The following is a 9,729-nucleotide window of genomic DNA, read 5'->3' as shown; positions in this document are numbered from 1 at the left end:
CCAGGTAGATGGGCAAAGAATAGAAGAGAATAGTTCAAACTTTTTAAAAGGAAGGGAAGAACAGGAGCATTCGAGAAGCCACGGGCGATGTTCAAGAAAGCCCATCGTAATACATGCCTATAAACCACTCTTTACAGCTTACAGTAGGGTTTTATAGTCACTCTCTCTTTTGGCCCTAAGAACAACCCCGTTGTTAGTTTACTAGAGGGAGAAACCGCGGCCCGGAGAGCTGGGTGTCATGCCCAAGGTCAGGCAAAAACCTGGGGCTGCAATTCGGGCCCGATTCCGAGAGATCAACGAAGGAGTGACAAGGAGACACCTGGAAGGGAAGTCGAGCGCAGGCACAGAGGTGGCACAGAGGTGCCCCCGAGGAGCTCGAGAAGGTCGCAGGTGCGCGGCGGGTGGAGGAGAGGCGCAGGGGGCCGAGGGAAGGGCAGCCGGGGACCGGGAGTGGCCGGGGTCCGGGGCGTGAGCAGCCTGCCCGGCTCCAGCCCGGCCCAACCGGCCGCACTCACCCGAGGCCCGGGCGGGGTCGCCCGGCGCTGCGGCTCCTCCCGGCCCGCGGCGGCGGCGACTGCAACGGCCGAGGCAGGGACGCATCATGCGGCCGCGCTCATGGCCGGGCCGGAGCGGGCCCCGCGGCTCGGTTCGGGTGGGTGCCGCCGGGCCGGTCGGAGAGAGGTTGCAGCCGAGCACACACGAGGGCGCGGAGCCCAGCCTGGAGAGCCCGGCGGCGCGAACCCCGGAAGTGAACCCCACGAGGTCAGCGGCACCGCGCTTGCGCAGTTCCGGCCGCGCCGCTGCCGGCCGCGGAGAGGGTGCTTGAGGCGATTGGTGGGGACTGGGAAGCCGGGATCCTCGCGGAGCCGAGAGTCTTGAAGACTAACAGTTCCTTGTGAAAGGCGGCTTTTACTCGAAAGCTCCTCTCGCCAAAATAAAGGGATCCATCCAAACTGAAGTCCGGAAGAGAAAGGATGGGGGCTACGGGCTGGCGCACAGTCCAAACCGCGCCGTTAGGTTGTCAAATTCGGCAGAGCGTTCGTGTCCAGGCGCCGAAGCCCGCGGTGTCGTCTCAGAGCCAGCTTTAGGTGTGGCTTGTACGGTGTGTGGAGCGAGAACTCCGAAAATGGGGAAATAAAGGAGCGGGAGTAGAAGCGACTGAGCCAGAAAGCACGTGGGGAAAAAGGGGGAAGCGCACCAGGCTGGGGATTCCTGGGCTGCGCTGAGCCTCTAATCCCCTCCCCGAGCATCCCAGCGATTCCTTCCAGATGCTAAGTCCTAAGTGCTTTGAAGGTAGACACATGTTTTTTATTTCTTTGTTTTTCCTATAATATTTGGGACAATGTTCGCAGGTCTGGGAAGTAGGTGCTCAGTTAGTGTTTGCTATTAAACTGGTTAAGTACTCGCTGAATTGTTTTAAGGTTAACGAAAGCAGTGATTACAGCCAAGGGATCTATCAGCATCTCACTGTCTGCAAGGCATCTTCTCACCATTTACCGTTCTTGCTTCCAGAAATTCTTATTCCAGCTAAACTTTTGGAAGTAAGGAGTGCATTTAAAAGTTTAAACTTTTGTACTGTACCTTGTACCTCTTCATTCAAAGTGATACTGTGTATGCATTTAGTCACCTCTCTCTGAGGCTCCTGTCTCCTGCTATCTTTGCTTTGGGATTTGTTTCCACGAGGGAGGAAAGTGAGTGAGGCCTTCAGTCAGTGATCAATGCTTTTTGCGCTGGCTGAAAGAAAGGATGGTTATCTTTGAATAACGCCAACACCGCAAGTAGCCCTATATTTGGGATATCCTTATGAGCAATGTTAAAACAATAGGTCTTTGTTTTTTAATTTTTTTATTTTTTGAGAGAGAGAGAGGGGTGGGGGGGTGGGGGGCAGAGAGAGAATCTAACTATCTCATGACCCTGAGATTAGGACCTGAGATCATGAAATCAAGAGTGGGACGCTTAACCAACTAAGCCCCCAGGGGCCCCAGAATGGGTCTTTTTTTTTTTTTTAAAGGGTTATCTCAGACAAACATAAACACATGTCAAGGATTTAATTTAACTCACTAATTAATGAAGTATGTGAGATGATATAGTTGGTTCAGAGATAAATCCAAAAGGCAGACATATATCTAGGCAGTCAAGAATGCTAAAATGAATTTGCTTAATAGATGCAGAGCTGGATTCCAGTGGGGGAGGCAAATCAATTGAATTTTCACCAGACAAAATTGACTTTATGTCTAATATCTATGGATAAGAATCATTTGCATTGCTATCAGTTCTCTGCAACCTGTAAAGTTATAAAAAGCTTAAAGAAAGGAGAAGACCCCAGGGAACCAGATAACCCCGCAGGGTGTGCCAGACCTCTGGTTGTTCACCGAAGACACCTAATAATCTTTTTGACCCATTTCAAAGTCTTCCCCAAAAAATGAAGAGTGGAGGGATCCTCACCCCCATGATTCTTCATAGAGCCCCCACACTTGTGTTACCTGTGTCTCTTAATCCTGGTGTAGCTTGTTTATTGTAATTTTGAAAGTACACCCCTTGCTATAGGAAATGGCACAAGAAAATCATTCATTAAAGTGTTTAACAGGGACAGCAGCAGTTGACAAAAACAACTCTACTGTTAACAAGGGTTTTCATCTCTTTCTCAAGAGAATTGGTATGTTTTTTAAAAAGGCCTTCTGCAAGTCATTTCCCCTCTCCAAGCCTCAGCTTTTGTTTTTGTCTTTTTTTATCTCTAAAATGTGAGATTAGATTTGATTTCTAAGGTTTCTTCTTGTTTTAAGACTGTGGTTCAACCCAGAGCTGTTGTTTTTTTAACCTCTCCCTGATTTCACTGAGGCCCTGGGAGCAGAAAACCCATTTCTCATCCCCTTTGCAGGGATGGGAAACATCCTATGTCCAGGGTTAGTTCCGTTTATCCTTCAGGAGCTGGTTGCCAGCTCACCACTCATCCCAGGAAGCAGCCCTTTTAAAGCAGATGCTCTATTCAAACACGTGAAAAGATGCTCGGGCTCATTCAGAGTAAAAGGAGTAAATGCAGATTTGAAGGACAAGGAGATGCCATTTTTCACTTAATAGATTGGCAAAGATGAAAGTTTGGTAATACTCTGTGTTGGCACACAGACTCAACTGATGCAATTGTAAATTTTTTCATCTCTTTGCAGAGCAAGATAGCAGTATGAACCACAAAAAATGTAAGCATACATGCCCTTTGACCCAGCAGTCCCCCTTAGGAATTTATCCTCCAGGTAGACTTAGGCACGTGCACGAAGCTGTTTGTGCTTGCGTACATACGGTAACATGCTGTAGAAGCAAAAAACTGGCAGCGCCCCATATGCCTGTGAATATATTCGTAAATTATGTTGTACACACAATGGGAATCCTGTGATGTACAATTGTAAAAAAAAACGTGAGGCCGATTTTCGAGAATTCAAATGTCTGGTCTTCAATGTATATCAGGTCTGTTGTGTCAAACTGTATATTCTTGTGTAAGAAAGCAGAGTGGGGAGATATATGTGTTTATATGTACATAGAATATCCCTGGACAGATACACAAGAAATGGGTCTGTAACTTGCTAATTTTGTTTAGCCACGTATTTATTTTTAAATACATGAAAATATGATGAGATGAGACAGTACACCCATTGGCAAAATACTCAAACAGGTACTTCGCAGAAGGGACTATCCAAAACATGAAAAAACGCTGTTTTTTCATTAGTCATCAGGGAAACGCAAACCTAAATCACAATGAAGTATTTACACTCCCACTAGGACATCTAAAATGAAAAAGCACCAAGCATTGGTAAGCATCTGGAGTAACTGGAACTTCTGTACACTGCTGGTGGGAATGTCATTATTCAGTTGTCGTGGACAGCCGTTAGGCGTATCTGCGGAAGCTGAGCATACGCGAACCTATGTTCACCAAAAGACACGTGCTAGAATGTTCAGTCACCCCGAACTGGAAGCAACCTCAATGTCCATGGCCGAAAGAAGGAATAAATAGTGTATATTCATACAGTAAACTGCTACACAACAGAAGTCACCTTCTCAAATACATGCTGGGGTAAAGAAGCAAGACAGAAGACCGTACATGCTGTATGATTCCATTACTAAAAGGTTCGGAATGGGGCGAAACTGATGTTTGGTCTGGGAAGAGAAGGCAGGGCAGTGGTGACCAGTGAGGTAATAATACTCCGTGTCTTGATCTGGGTGCTGGTTGTATGGGTGCCCACTTGGGGTCAGTGCATCCAGCCAGGTGCACTTAGGATTTGTGCACTCACTTTCAAGGTCAACAGTGGGAAAGAGAGAGAGGGACGCTTCCAAAGGTTGTACAGTGGAAAATCAGAGGTTTCTTCTGGAAGGGTGTTTGGATTGTTCCTTATTTTTTACCACGGACTTTGTGGCATTGAAGCAATGGCCAGAATAGGGAAGCGAGAAAGCTGACTGTCTGCAATGCACGGTATTGGACAAGGCCCAGGGAGTCTGGAGAACTCGAAGTGGTGTGATGTGTCCTAACTCCTTTTCACGGGGCCACCTCGCCTCCCGCTGTGCGTAGAGCCTGCTGGAGCACCATGGTCGTGCTTGGTGGAGAAGGTGTATGGCTAGTGGACGTGTATGGAGGACTTACTGAGGGCCGCGCTCTGGGCTTAGGGCTCTGTGTTGCCTCGAGAGCTCGCTCATGCCCTTCAGGAACTTTACTCAGTGGCATCTTCCTCTCTGGAACCCTATCTAAAATTTCCCTCTCCCTCCCATTCCCGTCGCATTTCACTTTCCCTCCCTGCTTTGCTCCTTGTCACATCTCAGCTTTATTTATTGTGTGTCTTTCACTTACTCTGTTGTGTCCCTGGCTTATAATGCAAGCCTCATGAAAGGCGGGGAGTTTTGTTACTCTTGTTCACTAGTGCTTCCCCAGCTCCTGTCGACCCATACATATGCACTGAATGAGTGAGTGGTCACACTGGGTGGCCCCTTTGTAGATGAAGAAACAGGCTTGATGAGGTTAAGCAGTGTGCTCAAGGTCACTCAGGGGAGGGGAGAGCCAGGATCCAGACAGATCTGTCTTCTTTGTGGCTTCCATACCCATAAACTCACTTATCCTCATAGCCCTATGAAGCTGGTGTGATCCTTTGCACAGCTAAGGAAACTGAGGCTCAGAGTGAAGTGATTGCCCAACAGAAGCAGAGAGCACAGCTAGTCTGCAGACCTCCTCCTTGTCTGCGTATGAAGATCCTCTTCTTTATCCTGTGCCAGAATCCTTCTCGAAGGAGCCAGAGGCCAGGCTGTATACCGATGCAGCTCTATACCAAGCCCTGATGGCTCGCTTGCTCCTGCTGCTAAAGGCCCCATCAGGAAGTCTCCTGGAAGCAAGGCCCTGCGCATGTCTGCTCATCTTCTTGTCTCCTCCTCCCCAGATCCTGGTCTTAAACTCATGTTGGGTTTTCACCAAGCATTTAATGATCTACTCTGTGCTTGGCCCCTTGCTGGGTGCTGCAGACACGTGAGTAAGCAAAACCAGACGAAGTCCCTGCCCGTTACGGAGCACAGAGACTAAGTGAACAAGTAAATAAGCGCACAATTACAAACAGGTGTGTTCCTATAAAGGAAAAGGACACGTGGGATGAAAGGTATACCTGGGAATCCGGCCTGGCCTAGGGGGTCACATGGCTTCCTTTCAGGTGTGATAGGTGAAGGACCATGGGTATTTGATAAGCAAAGGGATGCAGGGGATGGAGATAGAGGGTTCTGGGCAAAAGGGTAGGTGGGGAGGCCTTACAGAAGAGAGCAACATGGATCCCTGGAAGTTCTGTAAGGGGCCAGTGTGTGGAGGGTGAGGGGGTAGTGAGGACACTGGGCTGGAGAGCTTGGAAGGGCCCGGCCCAGCATGGCCTGAACAACCGGAAGGATTCTGGCCGCATCTGAGGGGCAGTAGGAAGCCACTGGAGGATTTGGTCACATTTGTGGTTTCTAAAGGTGACTTTAGCTGCTTTGTGGGGAACGGAACTGGAGAAGGGCAAGGACAGATGCAAGGAAATGTCAACTAATACACGTCGACAGTCATCGAATTAGAGCACTCAGCATTTTGCATTCAGCCTAGCATTATCATTACTGGATGCTTAGCCACCGGGGGAAAGTTCATTGGAAAAACAGGGTATTTAAATAGTCTACAAGTATCTTTCCCACAGATGACTAATTATTGACAAAGGGGGAAAAAATACCATGACAGTAGAGAAATATGTCACCGTCCCAGCCATTGGTCAGCAGCGTCGGCAATAACGAGACAAACCGGTGTTTGTGCCTCCTGATCTGATGCGCTGAGGACGCGCACCTGTGCGGCTGCCCACACCGCGCTCCCTGACTATGGGGGCAGGCACCGCAAGCTCCACCGAGAAACATCCTAGGAAACAACCAGCCTGCGCTCTCAGTGTGCACCGTGCCTGGAAGGACACAGAAAAGCCGGGAACTATTCCAGCTTAAAGGGGCTGCCTTTGAAGATGGAGGGAGACCCCCCTCCCCCAGCCAAGGGATGCTGGAGGCCCCCGGAAGCTGGAAAGGCAAGGAGGCTGTCCTCCCCCAGGGCCTCCAGAAGGAACGCAGCCCTGCTGATACCTCGATTTTAGAACCTGACCTCCAGAGCTCGAAAATAGTAAATCTGTGTCACTTTAAGCCACAGCATTTGTGGCAATATGTTACAGATGGGGAGGGGAGAATAGGCACGGTGGGGAAGCAGAAGCAGAAGTGATGCTAAGTCACGTCGCCTGGTTGATCTCGGAGAATTGTTTTTCGGAGCCATCCTCTAGTCAAAGTATTTTTAAATATTGACTCCGCTATCCAATAAATTTTCTATTTCTCCCACCCTTTCTTCATGTCCTTTATACAATATCACGAGATGCCTCAGCAAATGCTGAGGTATCTGTTGGATTCCCCTACCTGCCCAGAATCTTCTTTCTCAGTTCCCTGTGCTCTCCACCCCAGGAGCCGGGTGGGGCTGATCCAGTTACCCAACAACCTGGCCTCAGAGATTGGCTCAAGGGGATGAGCGCACGCCCAACATTGGTCCATTCAGATCAAATCCTAGGACTTTTGCTGGAAATATTGAAGGACAGAGTCCTTTCTTCCCCTGGGGTCACAAGTTGAAAGGACATATGTCTGTTGCTCCTGGAGACCACCTTATAAAGAAGCACCTAATCCTAGAGTGAAGCCAGCTCCGAGGGAGGCAGTCAAGTAGGGGAGAGAGACTGAGTTCTGATGATATCATTGCCACCCCTGGAACTCCCTGGGCCAACCCCAGAATTTAGGTGAGTTATGTGAGCTAATATATTCTTTTTTTTTTTTTTTTGAAAAACCAGTTTGAATTGAGTTCTGTCACTTATAACTGAAAGAATCCTGGTAAATACACCTCTCAGGCCCAAATACACTATTTCTAGCATATTTCCTGATTTAGCAGTCTATACATTTCACAACAGAAATATGGTTAACCTAGCATGACTTGGTCTTTGTCATTGGTGCTTCCTCTTCTCAGGGGTCACAAATATTTTTTGTGAGTCATCTGTCCTGAATATTTCCCACGCCCAATGTCCAGTTCAGTGGCCTGTGGTTTGCAGAACTCTCCCCCACCCTTTTTTTAATGGCCACATATCTGCCTCTCTCCAACCTTCTGGCAAGGTCAGAAGACCTTTTCTGAGGCATGGAGAGGCAGGGTTCAGATGAATCTCTTGAGAAATGATACTTTCCCTGAATGGGATCTGACCCTCAATGAGCTCACATTTTCCAGTTTTCCTGAACAGTTATCACCGGAGTGATGCCACATTCACTCACTGAACTAGGTGAGGAGTTCCTCCAGCCACAGATACCATCCTGTTCCCATAAAGTCCACTAGGTGGGCTCGGATTCTGCTGGAGGCACCAATGGCATGCCCACCTATTTGTAGTGTCCGTTTAAGGGAACGAAGGCTACCCTACACTCCTTCCCTTCCTGAGTTCATACCAAACTTGAAATACCCTGAGACCCAGCTTCTCATATATCATGGCCACACTGAGCTGGTCAAACAAACCTGGAATGGACCAGAAGCAGCTATGGCACCAAACACCCCATAACCCTTGTGGATTAAGCTCCCAGCTTCTTCCTTCATGTTATTTTCTTAAACTTTGCCAACCAAGTCTTAAGTTGCAGAGGTCATCTTTGCAGGGACCAGCAGGTGCACTTGGGGCACAGGAAGGATGCTTGGTCATCAATCCATGTCGCCTTTTTTCCTAAAAGGGGCAGAACTCCATATCATCCTGTGTAACTCCTAGGACTTCAGAGAGCCTGCAGTTTTCTAAAACTGACATCTGGCCCTATTTCAGATCGCACTACATTTATTTAGACAGAGCATTATTTCATACAAGCAACCACCAGGAGGAGCACTGGAGCTCTGTGATGCCGCTGTAGAAACAGATTTGGAGAATGTGAGCCCCCTCCCTGGGATCATATTCTCTTATTTTGCTGGTGCTAGAACCGTTTGACAAAACCCCCAAATCATTGGGAGTGGGCGTCAGTTTACGTTTCTATACTTCCTCTAGAACTGTAAAAAGCTTCCATAGGAGACACGCCTATTTTTTTTTTTTTACCTTTATCTTTTCTTTTCCTTTCTTAATTTTAGAGGTGTGGAAGAAACAGGAACCGAAAGGCCTGAAAGTTGTTTATTGCATTTGCTGAAAAGATGCAGACTGGCCTAGAACTTTCGGTGCAGGCGAGGTGGGATCTATCAGCTTTTTAAGATTCCCCCTTTCAAAAAATAAATCAGGCCTCGGATTGCCCTTCTATACCATGCTTCCTTGCCTGACTTACTTTGAAAGTGTGTTCGTTAACGTCAAGACTTCACCCTATCCCTGGAATAGGAGGGCAGGAAATAGCAAAAGACATCCTTGTCTTCAAGGTGGAGAGACACTCAGGGCCCGGAAGCAACAGAACCGGCCTTATTCCCCGGCTCCCGGCGAGGGCTCCCCCACGCCTCCGGACCCAAATCACCAAATCCCCCTGTCCTGTGCTCACAGAACGGCCCGCCCCACCCAACTGTTCCCCGGGGGAACCCTAGTTCTGAGCAGATCCAGGAAACCGGGTTCCACGACTTTCCGTAACAACAATCCACGGGAGCTGTCCGAGCGTGCTCCCGCAGACGGCGGGACCATACTTCCCGCCCGGGGACAGCCCTGGTACCGAGAGATCCGGGACGGAGGCCGGAACCCTAACAGCTCCGGCCCGAGCAGCCACCCCGCCCCGTCACGTGCCCGGCGCTCGGGCCGCCCTCGTGGGGAGGGGCGGGGCCAGTCTCGCGCCTGCGCAGGCGGGGCCGGCGGGGGGCGGGCACGGCCGCCTGACTGACAGCTTGCGCGGCTGGCGCCTCGGAAGGACCCGGCTCTCAGGCCCGCGCAGTGGCCGCAGCGCGGAGCCCGAAGGCAGCCGCTCGCTCCCGGGTCCGACCCGCCGGCCGGTGCCCGCCGCGGTGAGAGAGGCTGCCGCCAGCGCCCGGGAGGGGGAAAACGCGTCACTTGTCGGGGCAGCGCGGAGCTCTCCGAGGGCCGGCGGGTGAGGGGCCGTGGGGTGGAGGGAGGGGGCCGTGGGATGACGCGGGGTCGGGGGTGGGGGTCGGGGCCTTGGAGGCTTCTGCAGGGTCCACGCGAGTTGGGGGTGAGGAGGTGGAAGGGGATCCGGGAGCCCGCGGTGTGGGGGGCAGTGCAATACCTGGGGGGG

The 9,729-nt window shown here is 50.2% G+C and overlaps 1 protein-coding gene and 1 long non-coding RNA gene across 8 annotated transcripts in view; both read left to right on the top strand.

Annotated features, from left to right (window-relative positions):
* Positions 1 to 515: 515 nt before the first annotated feature.
* LOC103673832 lies at positions 516 to 8,808 on the top strand. 4 transcript variants are annotated; one of them, XR_571483.2, is made up of 4 exons: positions 516 to 1,293; positions 3,165 to 3,194; positions 6,973 to 7,295; positions 8,639 to 8,808. It is a non-coding gene; the product is annotated as an uncharacterized LOC103673832 (long non-coding RNA). The 4 variants fall into 4 exon arrangements; XR_005835571.1 differs by having other exon boundaries at positions 3,772 to 7,295; XR_005835570.1 differs by having other exon boundaries at positions 3,165 to 7,295.
* Positions 8,809 to 9,330: 522 nt separating this feature from the next.
* KIAA0513 (KIAA0513 ortholog) overlaps positions 9,331 to 9,729 on the top strand; it is a 63,820-nt gene continuing 63,421 nt past the window's right edge. For 3 of the 4 annotated variants that reach the window (XM_040633237.1, XM_040633233.1, XM_040633235.1), the window contains exon 1: positions 9,331 to 9,564. The gene's annotated coding sequence lies outside the window, so the exon portion shown is untranslated. The remainder of the gene's footprint in view (positions 9,565 to 9,729) is intronic. The other variant, XM_040633234.1, reaches the window with a different exon arrangement.

The sequence above is a fragment of the Ursus maritimus genome, unplaced genomic scaffold, assembly GCF_017311325.1.
Source record: "Ursus maritimus isolate PB19 unplaced genomic scaffold, ASM1731132v1 scaffold_19, whole genome shotgun sequence".
Classification (NCBI taxonomy): domain Eukaryota; kingdom Metazoa; phylum Chordata; class Mammalia; order Carnivora; family Ursidae; genus Ursus; species Ursus maritimus.
The sequence above is the reverse complement of the archived record's forward strand: the minus strand, read 5'-3'. Positions and strand labels throughout refer to the sequence as shown.